Here is a 25153-nt window from a genome sequence, read left to right as displayed (position 1 = left end):
GCTTGTAATAAATTTTCCACACTTTTGCTTAAATCCTTTGGTCTACAGAGCTCATTCTTCGGAGTCATGAGACAGGGCCCCGGGAAAACATCTCGGCTCACTGTTCTGGTCATCATTATGCGCTCATACCTCCTGCAAAAATATATGTTGAAGTCCTAATACTAGTACCTCAGAACTCGACCTTGTTTGTGAATAGGGTCATTGTAGATTTAATTAGTTAAGATAAGACCATAATGGAGTAGGGTGGGTCCCTAAGCAAATATAACTAGCGTCCTTATAAGAAGACAGCATGTAAAGACTGGGATACAGGAAGAATGCCATGAAGGTGGGGGCAGCAATTGGAATGATGCCTCTACAAACCAAGGAATACCAATACTTGCTGGCTCTCACCAGAAGCTACTAGTAAGAGAGATGCCTAGAATGGAACAAATCTTTGAACTTCTAGACTCCAGAATCATGAGTGGATAAACTTCTATAGTTTCAAGCCACCCAGTTTGTGGTACTTTGCTATGGCAGCCGTAGGAAACTATTACAGGGAGCTTTTTCTACCTTTAATTAGTGTTTCTTAAAAGTTTTACAAATATAAATACACATATTCTCCAAAAGAATACCAAAATTTATGTAATTCTCAACTATGCACATGTAGCCACACCTGAGGCTCTTTAGAAGCTAAGTTAATTTTAGTTCACACAGCAATTAGTGGATGAAATCTATAATAATAAAAGCGTAATATGCTAATTAGACTGGATGTCCTTCCGAATGACCTTCTGGATGAAGCTGGGGCTGGGAGGGAAGCCCGGGTCCTGGGTGCCAGAGGAAGCCAATGCTGGCAGCGGGGGAGGGAAGGCCTACTCTGGCATGAATTTCGTGCATCAGACCTCTAGTATAATAATAATCAATAAAGGAAACATACTGTTTTAATTTATTTTTCACGTACTTCATGTATAAATATAACCAGGCAATACTAAAATCAGCTCAGCACCATTTTATCTATACTCAATTGGGAACATCGGTGAGTTCTCTAATATTACAAAAACGATAATTGCAGTCTGTGATTCAAATTTCTTCCTCTTAACACAATGTATTTGTTATTGCCACCTTTCTTGCTTAATTTGAAACAGGATATCTAGTAATAAATGTAACTTCATTCATTATGGGCAGAATGTAGAAATGGCATTTTACAATATAATATAGTATCTCTTTTAAATCATGAAAAGAAAAACCAAATTAAAAAACAAAGATCTCATGGCTTGTGAAACTATGTCCTGGTTGCATGCTTGTTTGTTTGTTTATATTATTTACTTTAAAGATCAGTTTTCACTTGAAATTCTAAACCATGTTAATAAATAAATATGTAAAGAAAACTTACAGATTGGGAAAAAATATTTGCCAACCATCTATCTGATAAGAGGAACTCAGAAAACTCAATAGCAAAAACACACACAATAGATAATGGCTAAATAATCTGAATAGATTCTTTTCTAAGAAGATGAACAGATGGCCAACAGGCATATGAAAAGGAATTCAACAACACGAATTATCAGGATACCCATCAAAGCCATATGAAATATCACATCAAGCTTGTGTTGGCAAGGATGTGGAGAAAAGGCAACCCTTGGCACAATACTGTTGGTAGAAATGTACATTGGTACAGTCACTATGGAAAACACTATGGGGGCTCCTCAAAAACTAAAAATAGAACTACCATATGATCCAGAAATCCCTTTTCTGGATATATACTGTAAAGAAATAAAATCAGTACCTCAAAGAGAGAATCTTCACTCTTGTGTTCATTGCAGTGTTATTCATAGTAGCCAAGATATGGAAACAACTTAGGTGTTTGTTGAGAGATGAATGGACAAAGAAATTGTGGTATATATGCACAATGAAATAGTATTCAGCTTTTAAGAAGGAGATCCGCCTATCTTTTGCAACAACATGACTGAAGCTAGAGGACATTTGCTAAGTGAAGTAAACCACACAGAAAGAAAAAAATGCATGATCCTATTTATATAAGTAGAATCTAGAAAAGTTGAACACATACAATGATTGAGTAGAATTGTGATTACTGAGGGTGAGGAGATGTGGTAAATGTGGAGCTTTTGGTTAAAGGGTACAAAGTTGCATTTATGTAGAATGAACAAGTCTAGAGACCTAAAGTATAGCATGATGACTATAGATAATAACACTGTATTGAACAGTGGAAATTTATTAAAAGAGTAGATTTCAGGTGCTCTCATCACACACACACACACACACATAGTAACTATGTGAGGAGGAGATATGTTAACTAGCTTGACTGTAGTAATCATTTTACTATGTATATGAAAAATCATGTTTTATACCTTAAATATAAATTTTATTTAAAAAATAAAGATAAAAATTAACTTTTAAAGCCCAATATAAAAAAAATTATTATACAAGACAGCTATAGAAGAAATTAACTTGAAACACATCCTATCTAATAAAAGAGTAATATGCAAATTGACCATCACTCCAACACACAAGATGGCTGCCCCCATGTGGTCAAAGATGGCTGCCCCCATGTGGACAGAAGATGGCCACCACAAGATGGCCAGCAGGGGAGGCATTTGGGGGTGACCAGGGTGGTAGGGGAGGGCAGTTGGGGGGGACTCAGGCCTACAGGGGAGGGCAGTTAGGGGTAATAAGGCCGGCAGGGGAGCAGCTAGGCGTTGATCATGCTGGCAGGGGAGTGGTTAGGGGGTGATCAGGCTGGCAGGCAGAAGCAGTTAGGGGCAATCAGGCAGGAAGGCAGGCGAGTGGTTGGGAGCTAGCAGTCCTGGATTGTGAGAGGGATGTCCCACTGCCCTTTTAGGCCCAATCCTGGTAGGGCTTAAATGGGCAGTGGGACATCCCTTGAGGGGTCCCAGATTGAAGAGGGTGCAGGCTGGGCTGAGGGACACACCCTCCCACTGCCCCCCACCCCCCATGCACGAATTTTGTGCACCGGGCCTCTAGTATTAATATATGAGGCCTTTGTAACAAATGTAACATTTTCCTGAACATTGAAACCTAGAACTCCTTTCCAGTTTTGTGCTCTCAAATGCAGACAGAATGCTCTCACACTCCACTATAATATTCTCTGGTACAGCAGCTCCTACTTGCCTTCCATATATAGTTTATATGGTAGAGTTCTCACTTCAAGTAGTCTCTTGCCAAAAACCTTAACCAACTTGACCTATCATCTTACTGTCCCATTTCCTTGAGCTCTTTGTAATGGTAAAGGCAAAACATAGAACTTCATAGTTTTGAGGTATAAAACAGTGGTGATAACCACATTAGGTCAAAAACCAGTTCTGTAATTTGTTATCTATAATATTGGCTAATTTATTTAATTTCTTTGTTTTCAAGCTCTTCATTTATAATGGGGACATGAATAATACCCAATAGAGTGGTAGTGAAAAGTAAATGAGTTAATATAGCAAAGTGCCTAAGACACTGTCTGGTCCATATTAATGCTATATGAGTTTTACCTATTAATATTATTACAGGTATAATAAAAAATGTGTGGTTTTTATTATCAACTCTGCCTTACATACACACTGTCAATCCTGCTCCCACTGTGATTCACCTATGACCACCTAGAAAGGTTAAGAGATATGTCCTGCACTCCACCGTGTCTTTACCTCATTATTTCCCTTTGTCCAACTCTTAGCAGATGATCTTGCCTCTTAGTATATAATTGACCTGAAAGGCTCACTCTCAAATTCCTGTCACTAAACACAGAAATAGACCTACATTTTCATCCATTAAAAAAAGAAATGTCTTCCTTCTCTTACAATACAAAGTGTCTAGCATATTATTTGAAGTTCATTGTTTAAATATTTCAACCTGCACTTTCGATTCTATCTTTGCCTATCTCCTTAGAAACTGCACTCCACAAATAAATTTCTCTGTCTCTGTCTTTTTCTCTACCTCTCTTTTCTATATCTTCCATGTCTCCTGCTCTAGTGGCTCTTACCCATTAATATTTAAACATATTTAAGACTCTCCGAACTTACAAGCTAGGTGAAAAATAAGCAAACAAAATAATTACAACTTTCTCCCAATACTATCTTTTCCCATTATCTTTCTTCTTTCTATCACAGTACATTTCTTGAAAAGTTGTCTATAGTCTTTCCTGTGTTTCCTGACATCCACTCACCCGTGAGCCATGGGAATCTGACTGCTGGGAAGCAGTTTAATGTAGTGGTTAAGGTAGAATGTTTTGTATCAAAAGGCCTGGTTCAAAATCTCTATGTTCCCTGTGTCATTGACATATTTACCAATCTCTTTGTGCCTCAATTGCTTTATTGTTTGATCTGTCAAATTAGAATTTGACTATGCCTAACTCACAGAATTGTTTGGGTAACAAACAAAATAACACAATAAAGTCTCTTATACAATTCCTGGAATATATTAAGTTTTTAATAGATATAAATTATTATTGCTAATATATGCCCAAATTATAGGTATTGTCAAAGCAACTAATTAATTTTTTTAATTAAATGTATTAGAAACTTTTCAGGCCTTAACATCTTATCGTGATCTCTGTAGCATTCTTCCCCCTTGACACTACTGGTGTCACCACTGTTTTTTTTCCCCCCAAATAATCTTGTTTACTCCTTCTCAGTGCATTTTTTGAGAAATTGTTTTCCCTTCCTGTAACTTAATACTTGGAGTTGCTTGGGTTTTATCCAAGGTCACCTTCCCTTCTATTCTATACCCCAAAAATCCATTGCTAATTTTTGGTGAAAAATTTAATGAAACCATCCTGTTTGTCACATTCATAGCTTCTTTTCTCCCCTCAAGTTTTTCAAACCTTCCTCATTCTAATGCACAGATGTTGACTGGGCTTCCTGTTTCTCTGGAAAATAAAAGCAATCTGAAAAGAAATTTCACAGGCTCCCATGACCACATCTGCCCTCAAAAGAGTCCATATTGTCTTCTGTTAAAATAAATGAACTGTATACTCACAGTCAAGTCCAATTATTCCAACTTCTCTAAACTTAGGCGATAGCACTTTCTTGATTTTTCTACTATATTTGGCCCTTCCTTCTCAGTGTCATTAGACAATTTTTCTCACCTCCATTATCTCTAAATTCAGAGTATCCAAGTTCAGTCCTTGGATGGATATCTAATTTTTTATATTTAGAGTCACTTTTTTTATGCTCTTCTCATTGAGGTTTAAACTCCAACTTTATGCTGACAGTGACTATGTTTATATATTAATTTATATCTTCATCCCAGACTTCTTTCCAGACATCTTCTCTGGAATGCTAACAGGTACCTCACATTTAGGATGTCCAAGTCTAAGATCTACCTTACCCTTTAAATTCAGATATTTTTTGCAATTTTTCCTGTTTCAGCTAGTGGCAAATAACATTCTCCAGTTCCTCAGTCAAAAACAGGAGTTAACTTTGAATTCTTTTCCACATTAGATTTTCCAGAAAATCTTGCTGCTTAACCCTATAAAATGTAATCAGAATTTGAGAATTTTTTAACTTTTTTTTTCTATCTCCAACTGTTATTATCCTAGTGCAAGCCACTATTCTTGTTGGCATGGAATGCAAAAGCAGAATTGTTTAATTATTTAATAAATGGTGCTTGGATGTTTGATTGATGCAGTTGGTTGCTGTCCTCCTGCATCGGAAGGGGCTCTGTCTGAATACAATTTTCTTAAAGATCTTGGCTCTGCTCACTTAAAGCTTGAGTCCCACTGCCCTAAAGGTCTCTGGTGCCAAGCAGCTGGTGTTCTCAGATAAACCTTTGCATATTTGGGTTATAAACTGAGACTGAAGTCTTAAGCATGACTATTTTCTCTATACAAGATTGTTCTAATCTTTGAAATCTAAAAAGATAGAACAACAGAAGGCAGAGCATGGAGAACATGGTGGTAGCCAGTGGCTTTTCCTCATTAAGGCTAATCTGGCTACCACTTGCCCAATCTGTCAATAGATGTTACAAGAGTAGTTCAAATGGTGTCTGGAGGTAAAAATCTGATGCGAATGGAATTAAAAGAGGATGGAGACCTTAGTTATCCCTTACATTGAAAATATCTCTACTTAAAGCAGTTTCTTAACCTCATACTTGGTGAAATGTCTTTGTTCTCCTTGAGTTACCTTCCTACCTGGCTACTCGACGTTATTGCAGTTGCCTAGAACTTCCTGCTTCCACACCCCCTCCCCGCAACAACAATCTATTGCAACTGGCTGAAATTAAAATGTAACATTCTTAAAATATACAAGGCTTTTTATATTTGACCCCTTCTCACCTCATCTCATATTCCCTTTGGTTCTCTTCATTCCAACTACACTGGCCTCTCATTGTTTATTGAACCAGTTTATTGTTCATTTTGCTTCAAAACTTTGCCCTCAAGGTTTTCTCTGCCTGGAATGATAAGTTCAAATGGATCTCACCTTTATGTTTTAAACCCTCACTTTTTCTGTCATCTTCTTAGTGGAAGCCCAATAGAGACATTACAATTCTTCTATAACTTACATGTTGTAGTCAGGGCCTTTTTTCTGCATTATTTTTCCTTCTAGAACTAATCACTAACATTTTTATATTTTATTTAGCATGTTATTTGCTTCTCCTATTGTAATGTAACCATAAAGACAGTGATTTTTGTTTTATTCACTCATGTGTTTATAGATACAGATGTCACTATATATTTGTTTAATGTAAGAATGATCTTGTGAGGATGAAAGCCAAATTATAGTAAATTGAAGGATGCTAGATTATTTCAACAAAGATTAGAAACTTGAACCCTCAATTTCTCCTAAACCTCTATTAGCAGCAAAATCTTGTCTTAAGATATATCAAATGTATCTTAATTTGAAAAAACAACATTTAATTACTTAATCTTGGTAGTACACTGCCCCCCCATTCTTTGTGGAGAATGATATTAATTATGTTAGGGGAAAGAAGATACAATATATTTTAGGCTAAATATATTGATATGTGTGATATTACTTGGATTCAGAATTTAAAATCATAGCTCCAGCCCCTAGCCTGGATGGACCTCAACAGTTTTGTTTGCTGGTTAAGAAAATCTTTATCTCAGTAATAACTTAGAATCAATGAGTTTAAGATGCCAGAACTTCCTTGGCATACTCTATAGAGAAAGGGGTTAAAAAGGTTAGGGAAATGGGAATGTTGGAATAAATATATTATGTTCCCCTTGATTGACTATTTCTAATAATATGAAAATTTTACTAACTGACCTGGTGAAGGGAAATTAGGCCTCAGACCTGGTACTAGCTTCAGCTGGCCTCAGTTTGCATGTTGGCCTCTCCTGGGCACCTCCAAACCATCTCTAGATCAATTTGTAGCTTATGTCAGGTGGCCCTGGGCAAGGCACAGGTAGCAATTACGCTTCGCCTGAACCTTTGAGGAGGCCCCAGAATCAGTACACCTGGTGGACCGCATATTACCACATTGAAGTAACACCCAGTCACCTCTGCAAGCAACAAACTGAGGAGCAGACTCAGTAGGTACTAGAGCCCCACTGAAGTAAGTCCTGCCTTTGGGGTCAGTTCATACACAGGTGATCTCCATAGTGGTTGCAGCTGATTGATCTGGGGATAAATGACTCCCATTGTGGTGCTAACAGAAATCAAGGCCCCAACTACAACAGGAGGGTGTACTCTGCCCACACAGGTGACACAGCTGGAGTGTCTAGCTCTGGTGCTCTGGCAGGCTGTGCCACTGGACCTCACAGGACACCTACTACATAAGCCCACTATACCAAGTCTAGAACATGCAGCAGCTCTATCTAATACTTAGAAACAACCACAAAGAGGCAGCCAAAATGAGTAGAAAAAGAAACATATCCCAAATGAAAGGACAGAATAAAATTCCAGAAAAATAACTAAATATAATTGAGACAAGCAAACTATGAGATGCAAAGTTCAAAACAATGATTATAAGGATGCTCAATGAACTTGGAGGAAGAGTAGATGAACTTAGAGAGAACTTCAACAAAGATATAGGAAACAAAAACCTAGATAGAAAAAAATAAAAAAGAACCAGTCAGAAATGAAGAATACCAAAACTGAAATGAAGAATACATTACAGGGTATCAACAATGGAGTAGATGAAGCACAGGATCAAACCAGAGATTTGGAATATAAGGAAGCAGAAACACTAATTAGAATAGAAAAAAAAAGAAAGAAAGAAAGAAAGAAAGAAAGAAAGAAAGAAAGAAAGAATTTTAAAAAATGAGGATAGTACCAGGAGCTTCTGTGACAATTTCAAGCATAGCAACATTTGCATCATGGAGATACCAGAACGAGAAGAAAGAGAGCAAGGAACTGAAAACCTATTTTAAAAATATAGTGATGGAAACTTCTCTAACCTGGTTTAGGAAATAGAATTACAACTCAAGAAAGCATAGGCAGTACCAAATAAGATGAATCCAAAGAAGCCCACACCAAGACACATCATAATTAAAATACAAAAGTTAAAGATAGAGAATATTAACAGCAGCAAGAGATTAACAGTCAGTTACCTACAAGGGAGCTCCCACAAGGCTGCCAGCTGATTTATCAACAGAAACTTTGAAGGCCAGAAGGAATTGGCAAGAAACATTCAAAGCATAAAAAGCAAGACCTACCTCTACCAGTAAAAGCTATCATTTAAAATTGAAGGACATAAAGAACTTCCCACACAAGAAAAAGCTGAAAGAATTCATCACCACCAAACCAGTATTACAAGAAATGTTAAAGGCTTTTCTTTAAAAAGAAGAAAAAAATTAAAAATATGAATAATAAAATGGTAATAAATACATATCTATCAACAACTTCTTTAAATGTAAGTGGATTAAATGCTTCAATATAGAGACATATGGTTGCTAAATGGATAACAAAACAAGACACATATGCTAAGAGAGACTCATTTCAGATCAAAAGACACAGAGTGAAAGTAACTGATGAACAAAGACAGATCCAGAGACAGAGAAGCATCAGACTGTCAAACCTCAGAGGATAGATAGGGGGGGGTGGGGGTAAGGGGAAGAGATCAACCAAAGGACTTGTATGCATGCATATAAGCCTAACCAATGGACACAGACACCAGGCGGGGTGAGGTAGGAGGGCAATGGGGGGGGGGATAAGGACACATATGTAATACCTTAATCAGTAAAGAAAAGAAAATAAAGTAAAATAAAATGTCACATTGAAAAAAAAAAAAAGACACAGAGTAAAAGTAAAAAGATAGAAAAGATATTTCATGAAAATGGAAAGAAACAAACAAGCAAAAAGCTGGGTTAGCAATACTTAGACTAGACAAAACAGACTAAAACAAAGGCTATATAACAGGAGGCAAAAAAAGGACCCAGGAATTCCACTTCTGAATATTTAACTGAAGAAGCCCAAAACATTAAATTCAAAAAACATATACTGTATATCCATGTGTTCACTGCAGCATTATTTACAATGGCCATGATATGGAACTAACCTAAGTTTCCATCAATAAATGAATGGATAAAGAAGGAATGGTGCATGTAGACATTGGAATATGACTCAGCCTTAAAAAGGTATGAAATCTTGCCATCTACAACAACATGGATGGACCTAGAAGGTATTGTGTGATAAGTGAAATAAGTCAGAGGAAGACAAATGCCATATGATTTCACTTATGTGTGAAATATAAAAAACATAATAAACCAACAAACAGAACAGAAATAAATTCACAGATACAGAGATTAGACTGATGGATGACAGTGGGGATGGGTGCTGGAGGGCTGGGTGAAAAAAGTGAAGAGATTAAAAAGTACAAATTGGATCCTTGCCTGGTAGCTCAGTTGGTTAGAGCATCTCCCTGATATGCCAAGGTTGCAGTTTCTATCCCTGGTCAGGGCACATACAAGAATCAACCAATGAATGCATAAATACATAAATAAATGGAACAACAATTGTATATATTCCTCTCCCTATTTCTCTCTTTCTCTCCCTAACTCTCTCTCTGTAAAATCAATCTTTAAAAAAGTACAAATTAGTGGTTATGAAATAATCATGGGGATGTAAAGTACTAAATAGGGAATATAGTCAGTAATATTGTAATAACTATGTATAATATCAGTTGGGTGCTAAATTTATCAGAATGATTAATTAGTATATTATATAACATCTAATCACTGGGTTGTACACCTGAAACTAAAATAATATAGTATATCAACTGTAATTGAAGAATACAAATATTTAATGTATAAAAAATTTTAAAAATGAATATTTATATAAATAATCCTAAACTAAAAGCTCCAAGTTGCTGTCATTGTGGCCCTGGTTTTGGGGGTAAGCATCATCAGAAACAGAGAATGGAATTACATCTGTCCTCGGAATTACATCTGTCCTCAGAATTACAGAAGATTTCTTTTTCATTCTTATTACATATGTCTTTAACAAATAATCAAGGCTTTTCCCCAGATTTAGAAGACATCCTTATGTCGGAAATCTGAAGGTGGTCTTGCTACTCTGTGAATATAATGTCATGTCAAACTTAGTGTATGTTTGTCTTTAAATTTATAGACTGTTAACATGTGGCCATTTATAAGAGTCATTTGAGTGTTAATGCTCTGCCTCAGAGGCATCCTGCAGATAGCTGCAAGATCTAGCTTACTTCCTTAGTGCATAAGGCATGTCTTCTTTCTTTAAGAAACAATTTCTGTATTGTAACTGGTAAATATTCACCAACAAGAATTTCATAAACTTCCTAAAATATATCCCAGTGTTATGATGGAATTCTTTTTAATCTGGAGCCTTAGGCTAGCTTCCTTTTGCACTGTCTTCAGTAAAAAGAAAATTATAACTCACTGTGTTTTCATAATATTTGTTAACATAAGAAACATTCAAACCTGTAAAGAATTTTTGTGAATTTATTTGAGCCAAATGGTCGACAATTGCCAGGAAGCAGAATCTCAAAGCATTGAGATAATGCTCCAGAGAATGGCAGTTTTTCACCTATTTGTATAAATTCCATCAAAGGAGGAGACATAAGTGGATTACATGAATTCACTGATGATAGATTAAAGAGGTGGGAGAAAGCAAAGTCAGGGGGGACCTCTGGAACTGAATAAAAAGTAAAATGATGGGCACATGCTTCTTTTACATAGGTAGGTAGAGGATAATTAACAGTCAACAGTTAACACAATAAAAATAACAATGAGGAAATTTGTGATCTCTACCCTGGTGCATTGATTGTGCCCTGAGGGATCCAGAAAAAGGGAAGTTATAAAGGATAACCAAAGTATGTTATCCTTGATGCAAAAAGACAAGTTCAGTTAAGATCAAAGTTAATCTTTGTCAGGGAAGGTACCTTCCTAGGACATGACTACCCACCACAAACTGTTTTTTAATTAAAGTTTTAATTTCAGACCATCCTTTGTGGTTACTTTAGGTTTCTGAGTTTGTAAGGCTGAAATGCAGGCCTTTCCTGAGCTAGTCAGGTTAGCATGTGGCCCCTTTTTGTCCACACATTTTTTTCCCAAGCCAAAAAACAGCTGTTGTTTATCAGTTTCTTCTTTTACTTTTATAATTTCAATTCTACTTTCAATAAAATATTCTTCTATTACTTATATATTAAGTAATATATTACTTATACTAATAATACTTATGTAGTAGTAATACTACATAATACTTATAATATTCTTACATAGATTTTTTTATTTAGAACTCTTGTTTTTTTTATATATGTATCTATATATATTAACTGTTAAATATAAAATATAAAATGTTTCTTCTTTCTGCTTATTTCTCTTTTTTCCAAAGCACTTTGCTTACACTTTAACTATAAATAAACTCACATTCTATTTACATATTTCCTTAACACTCAGAGGGCAGAGGGGAGAATTTCTTATCAGTGATTTTGGTTCAGGATGCCTCTCAGAGCTGGCACAGCAGAAAAACTCAACCATTTGATTCAATGGATCACATTTTATAGGAATAAGTAAGAATAGTCCCTGTTTTTTCATCAAGGACTAACAATGCTCAAAGCATAGTAGATGTTTTGTTTCTGGTGAATTATTTAATATATTGATCAATATTTTTATAAGGTGACAGCATAAACCTTTTATACAGACAAAATAACAGAATGAATGGAACAATAGGTAATAATAGACAAAAAATAACTAAAACATAATTTTAAATTTTTGTTCTTAAAGATAATAATGAAGATAATAGTAAATCTCTTTGATCATTTATTGTGGGCAAGAGACAATAATAAGAACTTTATATGGATTGTATACTTAGTCCTCAAACAAACTCAAAGGTAGAGAATCTCTATTTAATAGATAAGAAATTAGAGTCACAGATACGGAGTAAATTGCCCCAAATCTTGTACCTCATAACTGGCCTCATCTATAAGTATTTAACACACATAAATTGACTCAGCTGCCATAATCTTTACCATTATGCTATGTTAACTCTCAAAGCATAAAATGATCTTAATAGTTGAGTAAATGCTAATGTACCATAGGCTAAATACAGACAGGTGTACTTGTGTTAGCAAGGCAAGTCAAGTTGAAGATGTTCTTTTCTTTTATTTAATATATATCTGTTTTGCTTTGCAATAAATTGCACTGTTCCACTACGCAAGGATACCTTGTGCATGGAAGCAGTAAGCACTTCTAACAAACCCGCTACAGGGAAGTACTGAATACATTTAACAGATTCAGCCAAAAAGTACACAAACAAATCTTTAAAATGATGGACAATTTTTAAAATGGATCCTCTCTTTAAAAATTGTCCATCATTTTAAAGATTTGTTTGTGTACTCTTTCCTGAGGAAAACTCTATTAGGTTATTTTGCAACTTTAATTTTCCACAAAGAATCAATCAGAGTTTCGTTTCAGTTCACAGTTATTGTATGCAATTCTAAATTACTAAAGATCATTAATACATATAATAGGTACATATTTTAAGGGGACTTGACTTTAATAGGCTATTAACTTGACAAGTGGCATTTAATATTTTCTTTAAAAATACTGTTATTGTAGGAGTTACATTATTTGTAAAATAATATGTAGCTACATGGATAGCATAAATCTATACCAGATCCAAGTTAAAATTTGCTCCAAATGAGGACAATAAATTCATCAGTTGTGCTAAGTGTTTAAGTGTTTTATTTAATGTTTAAATGCTAAATTATATATTTGATTATTTCTCTTTTAATCTGTTTTCTTATTTGTTTCTGTTTTATTGTAGAAGACTACAGGATTGGTTTTTTTAAATGTGAGATCAACACATTTTAGCTTGAACCTGTTTACCTACCTTTAAATTAAGAAGGAGAAGCAAGAGCATGCTTGACATTGATAACCGGAACGGTGAGCCAAGGTGTTCTCCCGGGTCGTGTCTCACAACGCCGAAGCATGAGCTCCGCAGACCAGGAGGTCTAAGCAAAGTGTGGAAAATGTATTACAAGCAGACTCAGACTCCCCGCCGGGGTAGGGGAACCCAGGCATGGGCTGCCCGGGGAAGCCTTGTCGTCCAGGGGTACGGAGTTGCTGCAAGCCTGCTTCTATGTCTACCCGTGTCGTCACCTGATTGATTCCCTCAATTGTTTTTGCTGAGCAGCGGACCTAAACTGTCCCTGTCTCTATGTGTTCTTTCTCTGTTCCTGTGCTGAACTTCCTCTGTTTCTGTGTGTTCCCACATCTTGTTTACTGCCTTGTTTTCCCAGGCCTCCCGCTTAGAGTCCAGGAACATGTTGTTATTTCTGCTTGGTTGGTTCCTGAGGTTCGGCTGCTCAGACTGCTGTGTCGGCCCCTGCCTGGGTTCCACCTGCCTTGGTTTCCACGGGACCCCGTCCTAGCTGCCGGCGTTTCAAGTTAACCCTCTCAATATTAACTCAGAAAGTACTACAGGACCAATATTTTGGGGAAGACATAACATTTAGGGATATTTTTTAAAACTCACTAAAATCACAGCAGGGGAAGGTCGCCACATTCTCGGCAGGTGGCCTGTAAATATGAATGCACGCTGTATTAAAATGCCCTGTGACAGCCTTGCCACATTTACGGTGGCGTTACTTAAGGAGCTCCTCCAGCGGTTCACTCGCTTGCTTACTGATGGGTGGTATTGTTTCCGTCCCAGCTGTGACCATGTTGGCACTCAGCCTTTCTCAGCCTTTCAGAACATTCCATGTCTTAGAAAATTCTGAAGCGCAGGAAGAACTAAATGAAGGCAAGAGATTCTTTTGAATATGTGAGATCATCCACCAAGTACTAACTCATTCACATTCTCAAAGTTAATTTGAATAGTAACTAGTACCTTTTGTACATCAGAATATAGAAGTTGTAATAATGTCTTTGCTGATTTGTTTCCCGTTTCAGCTATAGTTGTCAGTCAGTTTACAGTATTTTTCTAAAACAATGCTTTCTGTCTAGAAATTTATCTGATTGTAAAACTAAATAATAGTTTTCTCATCCACACATAAACTACATGTGTAGATCATTATAATGATATAATAACATAGGATTTATTCAAAATTGAATTTCTTAGATATTTGAGTTTTCTAATAGATAAGTGATATTTTTCCTCAAAACAAACTCTAACAAATCTAGTGTACTACATTTGCCTATGTAAAATAGTAAATCATTATTATTTTTAAGGAAATGATGGGTGTTAGAAATAATCATCTTAACAAGTATATTAGAAGCCTTCCAGAAAATAAGAAATATCAAGAGACATGGTCTTATTAATGACTATGACACTATAATCTAATTTAAAATAATTGAATTATTATAATTAATTGAAGACTAAGTTATTTTGTCTTATAAACTATAATCCATACATCAAAGTCAATTGGCAACTAAGTCAGTCAGTCATAACTGTCTTCAAACAAATGGTTATATTGATTCTCATAATAATTTAAAGGAGATCAAAGATATTAGATAAGATAAAGCTTAAATATGATCACAGTTTTTAATGTATTCAGAAACTAACTTGTCTAATATATAATTTTTGCTATGCAATGTAAGCTTCTTAGAGATCAGCATGAGTAATACAAAATAATATATATTTGTTTCTTGAACCTTGAATACATTACGCTAAGTTAAATAAGCCAGGCACAACATTAAAATACTATATGACTCCACTTATATGAGGTACCTAGAGTATCAAATTCATAGAGACAGAAAGTAGAATGGTAGGTGGCAGGAACTTAAGAGAAAGGGAGGAATACAAGGTTTCAGTTTAGGAAGATGAAATAAGTTCTGGAGATAGAGGATAGTGATGAGGGCACAAAATGCATGTATATAATGCCATTAAAATGTACACTTACATTTTGTTATCCCATCTAATAAAAGAGTAATATGCAAATTAACCATCACTCCGCTACACCCACAAGCCATACCCATCAGCCACGCCCACCAGCCAATCAGGAGCGAATATGCAAATAAACCCAACCAAGATGGCTAAGGCCACAGAGAGCAGGAGGGAGGCTTGGGTTTCCCCGGTGATGGAGGAAGCCAAGCTTTCTGCCTGCCCTTGCCGGCCTAGGCCTCCACTCAAGGCTACAAAGTTTCAATTATAGAAGATACATAAATCCCCCAAAAAATGGCTGCCTCCATGGAGCAAGCAGAAGCTTGGCTCCACTCCAGGCTACAAAGTTTTAATTGTAGAAGATAAATAAACCCCAGATACCAGGGCCTCTGCTTGGGTTGCCAGGGGGCATGGCCGGCCTGCAAACCACCACAGGCCCAGGACCCCCCACGCCCCAAGGTAACCCCCACCCTGATCCGGGACACCCTTCAGGGCAAACCAACTGGCCCCCACCCGTGCATGAGGCCTCTATCCTATCTAATAAAAGAGTAATATGCAAATTGACCATCACTCCAACACACAAGATGGCTGCCCCCATGTGGTCAAAAATCCTGCCCCCATGTGGACACAGGATGGCCACCACAAGATGGCCAGCAGGGGAGAGCAGTAGGGGGGGACCAGGCCTGCAGGGGAGGGCAGTTAGGGTCAAACAGGCTGGCAGGGGAGCAGTTAGGCATCAATCAGGCTGGCAGGGGAGTGGTTAGGGGGTGATCAGGCTGGCAGGCAGAAGCGGTTAGGGGCAATCAGGAAGGCAGGCAGGGGAGCAGTTGAGAGCCAGCAGTCCTGGATTGTGAGAGGGATGTCCAACTGCCCGTTTAGGCCCGATCCTGGTGGGATCCCTCGAGGGGTCCCAGATTGGAGAGGGTGCAGGCTGGGTTCAGGGACACCCTCCTCCCCTGTGCAAAAATTTCATGCACTGGGCCTCTAGTACATGTATATTTACATACGTTATCACAATTTTAAGCAGATAGATAGGTAGATGGATAGATGGATGGATAGATAGGTAGATAGATAGATGATGATTGATAGATGATAGATGGATGATAGGTGATAAATAAGATTAAGAATACATTATCTCTAGTTTTAAGAAGTGTGTGGTTTGTTCAAGAAAAAGGGCAAGAGACCGAAACCGGTTTGGCTCAGTGGATAGAGCGTTGGCCTGCGGACTGAAGGGTCCTGGGTTCGATTCCGGTCAAGGGCATGTACCTTGGTTGCAGGCACATCCCCAGTAGGAGGTGTGCAGGAGGCAGCTGATCGATGTTTCTCTCTCATCGATGTTTCTAGCTCTCTATCCCTCTTCCTTTCTGTAAAATATCAATAATATATATATATATATATATATAAAGAAAAAGGGCAAGAAGAGTCCAATAATGAAGAATGATGCAAGTCGTGATATAGGAAAGTGCCCAACAAGCCATCAAGGAGTTGACATAGAATTCAGCTCTTTCCTACAGACATGCCTGACTTTCCCTGAACCACATTCTGAATCTTGGATGGTTTTATTGGATCTGGGGCATTTAGAGTGTCTATTTTGTTTGTCTCCAATGTTGTAAAAAGACATGCTGGTTTACCACAGTGTGTTGAACAGCTCTATTGATTTCCTATGCTTTCATTGCATGAAAAACTTGGGAAGCATTGTTTACTAAGTTCTTGAGGTTAAAGAAAGATCACTATGGGTTGGAATGAGTTTGTGAAACTACACACATAAAAATGTATGTAAGAGTCCATAAAATATGAGTGTAGTTTTCATAAGCATTTTAGTTGTGAGGTTTGTGCAGGAAATAATGAATAAGTGAATTTGATTTTAGCAAAAAATATTAATATAAGGGAATAGTGGGAAATAAATTTGGAAAGTAGGTTTGAGGGAAGCTTTGGGAGACCCATGAATGACGGGGAAAAGTAGATAAAAAGAAGGCATTGGAGGTTTAATCTCTGGATTTTTAGTTCCATTTCCTTCATGTGTTATCAAATAATGGCCATAAAATTATATTCATGAATTATTGCTACCTCTCTTAGATGTAATATAAACAAAGAGTTGAAAAAATGTTTTGATTTTTTTAAATGACATTCACTAAAAATCTAATTCTAGGAATGTAACAAAATCTAAGAATAATTTTTTTAGATGGACACATGTGTATAGATTCAACATGTAAAAGTCTTTGACTAAAAGGAAATTGTGTGTATACTTGAGCTACTACTTTTGAATGTACCACTGGGTTCTCTATAATAATGTGTGTCTCCAGAATAAAGCTGCAAATAATTGAGAAAAAAAATCTTAGAACAGATATCTGATGCAATAGTTATGATTCAGTAACCAGTTTGTATGATTGCTTCTGTAATTCTGTTAAGCTTGCTAGAATCCCAACTTAATAAAATGGATAGGATCAGAATGAGACAATTTCTCTGCTAACCTGACCCAGTGTTTAATCACAACTTGTTAGCCATATATTGCAATCTTAAAAATGCCTATCCTCCTTTGAGATCTCGCTGATTTGATAATTGGAGATACATGTACCTTATTATTTTATGTCATTCAAGTGTCATGATTAGAGAAACCTCTGAGTTATATATGAAGAATGTTAAGTCTCAAGACATTGTGTATGATTTATGATGATTGTTTTCTTCTCAATTTAACTATATCCTCTAGGGAGCCAAAAAAGAATCAGTCATCAAATCACCCCCAGGCTTCTGAAACAGAAGCAGAAGTGTTGAGACCCTTGCAACTGGCAAAGGCCACTTCCTCCCCAGTGGAGCTATTTCAAAACTGGTACTGGCAAAGTAAATATTTCTAGATGTTCTTGAATTTTGTCAGGTCACCTACTTCAGTCATGAATATAAAAATCAAAGTGCATAATGCAGGAAATGCAAGTGGATTTACAGTAAAATTCTGTATAAAGGCTATCATTATTATTATTATTACGATTATTGTCTCTAAACATGGTACTGATAATTTCAAAACACATTCAAACCTGCTAAGATTTTTTTTTTTATGTTGGTTAGCTCAGTAATCTTTCCTTTGTTCTAGAAATAATCTGAACTCAATCAAGTAGTAACCAAGCTGCTATTAACAAATTTAGACACAATTAATTGGGAATGCACTGGTTATAATAATACTAGGTACTGCTGAAAAAAAAGTTACACTTCCCCTATATTTTGAAATTTATAATTTGCATATGGTAAGATTTAAGTCCAAAAATGACACAACTATTTTAAGATATAAATATGTTTATTTTCAATGATTTTTTAAATAATAGTTTTACAGTGACATTAGCTGAACTTGGAATATGACCATACCTATGCACTTACTCACAGCTAAACTTCAGTATTAAACCTGACATACTTTACTAGATTTTTCCACATGACATCATTTTTATCTTACATATAGGATTTTTATATTGCATATTTATTTATTAATATATCTGCCTATATAAATAAGTTCCTGTAGGAACTTACTCTGCTTTGTTCAACTTTCAATCTGTGGTTCACAATAAAATATTCTTCATATGTTAAGTAATAATTGGATACTAAATGAGTGAGTAAATCAATGAATCAATAAATGAAGCAAGAAACTGTAGGATACCAATTCAGGCAAAGCATACCCTAGAAACTTAAACATTGAAAGCACCTTAAATATAAGCTAAGTCAAAGACAAATGATTATTTTCTCAAGAAATTATTGTGTACCTAGAACATCCAAGGGAACACATGAAAAGTTACTAAGAACAATAATAATCTTTAATAACATGGATAGGAATAAAAAGTAATACATAAAATCAATATTTTTCACTATGTAAACAACAAGTAATTATAAATCCCACTTATATAAATAACAAATTACAGTATTGAGCAGTAAATATACCAAACATTATTCAACAGTTGTTTGATGGAAATAAATGAACACACTATACAAAGGACTGATATGAAATTTTAATGAATATTCCAGGCATATAATATTCTTTTTTTTTTTTTTTTTAAATATATTTTATTGATATTTCACAGAGAGGAAGGGAGAGGGATAGAGAGCTAGAAACATCGATGAGAGAGAAACATCGATCAGCTGCCTCCTGCACACCTCCCACTGAGGATGTGCCCGCAACCAAGGTACATGCCCTTGACCGGAATCGAACCCGGGTCCTTTCAGTCTGCAGGCCGACGCTCTATCCACTGAGCCAAACCGGTTTTGGCAAGGCATATAATATTCTTAAGTAGGATGCCTCAACATTCAAGAAAAGAGAGGTCTGCCTACATTAATTATGGTAGTCATTAACACTGCACATCAAAAATCTTTTGTCTCTTTTTTCTTCTGGGCATGTAGAATTGACTTTCCTGCTTCCTTGAAGTTAAATATGGCCATATGACTTACTTTGGCCAATAAAATATGAGAAGTTACATGTGTTGCTTCCAGGAAAGAGCTTTAACTGCCAGTGCATGATTTAACATGTTTAACTTACTACATTTTTCTACAGAATTTATGGTAGCAAATTTCAAAATGAAATCTGTTAGCCTAAGTCCCTGAGTAGCTATTATGAGAACTGACTACCCCACCACCACTCTTGTTGAATTGCTTTGAATGAATAATAGACACAAGTCATACAATATTATTGTGTTAAGTCAGTGAGTTTTGATGATTACCTTGGAAATTTGGTAACATATTGAACTACAGAACATTAATCAAGAATGGAGATCAAGAAATTTTTTCTGTATAGGTTCAGATATTAATTATTTTTGGTTTTACAGTGTATACGGTTTTGGTCACTACTTAACCTCTACTGTCGTAGCACAAAAATAACCATAGATGCCCTGACTGGTTTGGCTCAGTGGATAGAGCGTCGGCCTGCGGACTGAAAAGTCCCAGGTTCGATTCCGGTCAAGGGCATGTACCTTGGTTGCGGGCACATCCCCAGTGGGAGGTGTGCAGGAGGCAGCTGATCAGTGTTTCTCTCTCATCGATGTTTCTAACTCTCTATTCCTCTCCTTTCCTCTCTGTAAAAAAATCAATAAAATATATTAAAAAAATAAAAAAAAATAACCATAGATAGTATCTAAATGAATAAATATGGATCTGAATTGGAATTTGCTGATGCCTAATTTAAAAATTTAAAATAATTCAAACAAATTTAAGTGTGCTTTATTTTTAATCTAAGTTGACACTATAGTTGATATGAGAAAAATATGTAATAACAGTTACAAGATATCTGAAAAATGAAAGTAATTGGGCAAAATCAACCTACACAATTGTTAATATATTTTTGAAACATCATGGTAGATTCTGACACATGAATGGATAGACCATATATAAGGAAACATTACACAGTAAAGGTGTCACATAACAGTGAGGAAAAGATAGATTAACATTACAAATAGCAGGAACAAAATCAAAAGACAGACTTTGGAAAACCTATTTGCAACAATTTGACAGTTCAGTTCTAATGATTTTACTTAAAATATCAAGTGTTCCTGCAAATTGATAGGAAAAAGATCAACAGCTCATTAACAAAATAGTATAGGCAAGAAAACAGAAGTTATTTGTAAAATAGAATACAAATGCATTTTTGTAATATAAAAGGACACTTAACTTTATGTTAAGAAAAATTAAAAACTGCATTTTTATGAAAGGTTTAATTGCACATTTTTTGTGTGTGCAGAACTATATAAATTTCTGTGTGGGACAAATATCTATCAAAATCTCAAACATAAATATCCCCTTTAACTGGGGAATTTCATGTTTAGAAATATATACTATAGATATTCTAATATAGACTCAGATATAAGCAAAACACATTTTTATATTTATTATAGAACAATACTGAAAACACCCATATAATTACAATAGAAAACGAGTGCAATACATTATACTTCATATATTAAAGGGAACTTTATGTAGCTACTAAGAAAAATAAGACATGTCTTAAATCCTGATATAAAATTATCTATAAAGGGAAGAGAAGGTTCAGAAATGTCTATAGTGTGTTCTACTAATTATGTTAAATGCTTGTATAGAGATAGAACATCTCTAGAGCAATGCACAAGAAACTGATAATATAGGTAAGTCTTTAAGGAATAGGCCTAGGGCCCAGGAAGGGACAGAATAGAAACTAGAGGTCCATGTAATATATGTAGAGGTCTATGAAAATATACATATTTTCATTACTGTTAAGTTTTGTTACTATAGTCATGCTTTTTATTTTAGAAGTGAATTATTTTAAATTACTTGACAAACTTTTATTTTAGGAAAGGACTTTATTCTACATCATGCTTTAATTGGCCACCCCAACATTTGTTATGTTCTTCCCATGATGATTTAAATCTTTCCAAATTTAATAACTTTAATATTGTCTTGTTTTGAGAAAAAATCTGCTTTTCTATATCTACTAGTTCTTGGTCTTCATTCTACCTCCTAATATTATTTATATCAAATTTAACCTCTTTCCAATGGGCACTTGCAAAATGCCTCTCTCTCCTCCTATGTTTATATTTCTATGGTATATGTTCTCAAGACATTATTCATATGACATGATTTTAGATCTTAACATCATTCTTACTACCACTAATTTAGCTCCTGTTTACTAACATCCTCTTTAAAATCTGCCAAAGTTTGCCAAACCAGTATGGTTAAATGTTGACATATGAACCCGGAGGTCACGGTTTGATTCTGGGTCAGGACACATGCCCAGGTTGCAGGCTTCATCCTCAGTAGGCACATGCAGGAGGCAGCCCATCAATGATTCTCTCTCATTGATGTTTTTCTCTCTCTCCCCTTCCCTTCCTCTCTCTGAAATCGATAAAAAGATTAAAAAAATAAATACATAATATCTGCTAAAGTTTGACCAATTAAAAGTATAGAGGTTAATATACTTTGCTCCTTTGATAGTAACACTGCACTTTTATTACTATAATTTAAGATTAAATAAATATTTTGTCATTATAATATACTAGAGACCCACGGCACGAAATTTGTGCAAGGGGCTCAAACCTTGCAGCCCCAGCTGCCTCAGCCCTCACAGCCCTGGCTTTGTCTGGAAGGTCATCTGGAAGGTTGAACAGACGGTTGTTCACTGTTTGACCGTTTGGTCGATTTGCATATTATGCTTTTATTATTATAGATTGTTAAATTGTATTTATTTTACAGTGTATTATAATTGGTAGATTGTTTATTTTTTTTTGGTTGACTTAACAAATAAGTATAAGATCCAGAAAAAGACAAATTGAGATCTGCTTCACTTACCCATAAGGCAATGTTGAACAAGTTACTTATATTTGACATCTTAAATTATAACATAAGAAAATAATACTACCTATTTCATATTTTCTTTTGTAAAAATTCAATAAGATATCCCCTATGATCTTACTGATGTAAGGCTATGACTCAGGATTAAGAAACAATGTGAAATAGTGACAAAAACTGTTACAAACATGTTTTTGAGGTAAAATTCTCTAAAAGATTACTTAAACACTTATAAATTCTGACAACATGAAAAAATGATTTTTAATGTACATTGTAAGAAGAAGGGGAAATGGAATAAATTATATAACAGTAACAGGTAACAGAAATCTTAATGCTTCAATTAACATTTCATTATGTTTTCTTTTTGGAAGGGAAAATATAAATGCATTTTTATGCAGTTAAGTAGATGTTAGCAAAATCTATAAGGTTAAAAATGCAATAGAAAATTTGAAGGGTCTTTATTAAATTGCCCTAATATTTCCAGTATAGCCAGATGGGTAAACCTTTGAGATTATGGGGTAAGTAAAGTGTGAATTGGAAGTAAGTTTTTAAGAGTTATAATAGTAACTTTTCTGTTAGTGATGGTAACTGCAAGAAATTCAATAAGGAATAAAAAAAGATCAATACAGAGATAAATAATATCATTCAGGTGTGGCAGTGGTCACATCCATATTTTTTTATTTCCATAGGCCAAACTTCCTACCATATAAAGTGGCAATCAGTTCTTACTTCTCCAACATCTTGTAGATGTTAGGCATTTCCTAGAATTTTAGATATCTTTGCCAGTACTTATGAACCAAAGAGAATTTTACATAGGAGTCTATCTATACAAGATGTGCTTGATTCCTCTCCCATTTGTTTATGCTGAGTTGTTCAGGAAATTACTAGGAAAGTCAGACTGTTGCTCTCTTTGAGCCATCCTTACATCATCAAACGTTACCAATACAGTCATGCTAGTCTACCATGGAAATACACATATTATTTATTTTTTTAAATGTAAAATTCTAAGAAACACATTTTATTGTACCTTAAATAAAGGTTGAAATGGTAGCTAGGATAGCTATTCCTTTATATCAGTTAGGAAGGAGAGTATCATTCAAGATTTATTTCTTCAGAAGGATGGTATGCCCCCATGGTGCTCTGTCTCCTCATGGTAAAGTTAACTCACTTGGACCATCTCTTATACCCATATTAGAGGCCTGGTGCATGAAATTCGTGCATGGGGGGGGGTGTCTCTAAGTCCTGCCTGCACCCTCTCCAATCTGGGACTCCTTGGGGGTTGTCCAACTGCCGGTAACCAGCAGTCGGGTATCCCTCTCACAATCTGGGACTGCTGGCTCCTAACTGCTCACCTGCCTGCCTGCCAGCCTGATCGCCCCCTAATCACTCCCTTGCTGGCCTGATGGATGCCTAACTGCTCCCCTGCCAGCCTGATGGCCCCTAACTGCCCTCCCCTGCCAGCCTGGTCATCCCCAACTGCCCTCTCCTGCAGGCCTGGTCACCCCCAACTGCCCTCCCCTGCTGGCATGGTCATCCCCAACTGCCCTCCCCTGCTGGCATGGTCACCCCCAACTGCCCTCCCCTGCAGGCCTGGTTGCCCCCAACTGCCCTCCCCTGCCAGCCTGGTTGTTCCCAACTGCCCTCCTATGCCGGCCATCTTATGGTGGCCATCTTGTGGTGGCCATTTTGTGATGGCCATCTTGTGGTGGCCACCTTGTGATGATGTCACGTGAGGACATGATACCACCTAGGCTTTTATTATATAGGATAGCCCCTTTTTTAATTCTGCATTTAGAAAACAATCTTCATCTTTCAAAAGGAAATAACATTCTTTTTTTTAATATATTTTATTGCTTTTTTACAGAGAGGAAGGGAGAGGGATAGAGAGTTAGAAACATTGATGAGAGAGAAACATTGATCAGCTGCCTCCTGCACACCTCCTACTGGGGATGTGCCTGCAACCCAGGTACATGACCTTGACCGGAATCAAACCTGGGACCTTTCATTCCTCAAGCCGACGCTCTATCCACTGAGTCTAACCGGTTAGGGCGGAAATAACATTCTTAATGACCTATTGTCCCACTGTATTTCAGGCAGTCTCTCTCTCTCTCTCCCTTTCTCTCTTAATATACATATGGCATCCCCAAAAATAAATACACACTTAACAGCTGATAGCTGAATTTATGTTTCTTTCTTTTCAGATTTAACTTATTGGAATTAATAATTATTCAAAGTGTATATATATTTTGGGGACACCATATATATTTCTTAGCCTTACCTCATTTGGAAACATTGCCTCAAACAGTCTTATATGAAGCATTATTTCTTGATCAAGGTTGAATTACAAGAAAGCCCAGATGGATTGTCAGTGTTTCCCTTTAATTGTTTTCCTTACTACACAAAGAGATTTGAAACAGTTCCTACGCCACAATTTAATTCAATTATTGAAATGTAGTGTCTCGCCCAAAATGGACATGGACTGGGTTACTGATGATATATCTGACATATTTTAGAGAATACATGAAATGAACTTGTAATGATTCCAGTTACTGACTTCCTCCTCCCTCCTTTTTTCATTCTTGGAAGTCTCTGATGAATTGACATGGAAG

General features: G+C 36.1%; 1 pseudogene across 1 annotated transcript in view; it reads right to left on the bottom strand.

Annotated features, from left to right (window-relative positions):
* LOC308241216 (large ribosomal subunit protein uL10-like) overlaps positions 1-14100 on the bottom strand; it is a 34855-nt pseudogene extending 20755 nt beyond the window's left edge. Inside the window, exon 1 of the transcript in view lies at positions 14027-14100. The product of the transcript in view is annotated as a large ribosomal subunit protein uL10-like (transcript). The remainder of the gene's footprint in view (positions 1-14026) is intronic.
* Positions 14101-25153: the final 11053 nt, after the last annotated feature.

The sequence above is a fragment of the Plecotus auritus genome (assembly GCF_963455305.1).
Source record: "Plecotus auritus genome assembly, chromosome: 2".
NCBI classification, from domain to species: domain Eukaryota; kingdom Metazoa; phylum Chordata; class Mammalia; order Chiroptera; family Vespertilionidae; genus Plecotus; species Plecotus auritus.
The sequence above is the reverse complement of the archived record's forward strand: the minus strand, read 5'-3'. Positions and strand labels throughout refer to the sequence as shown.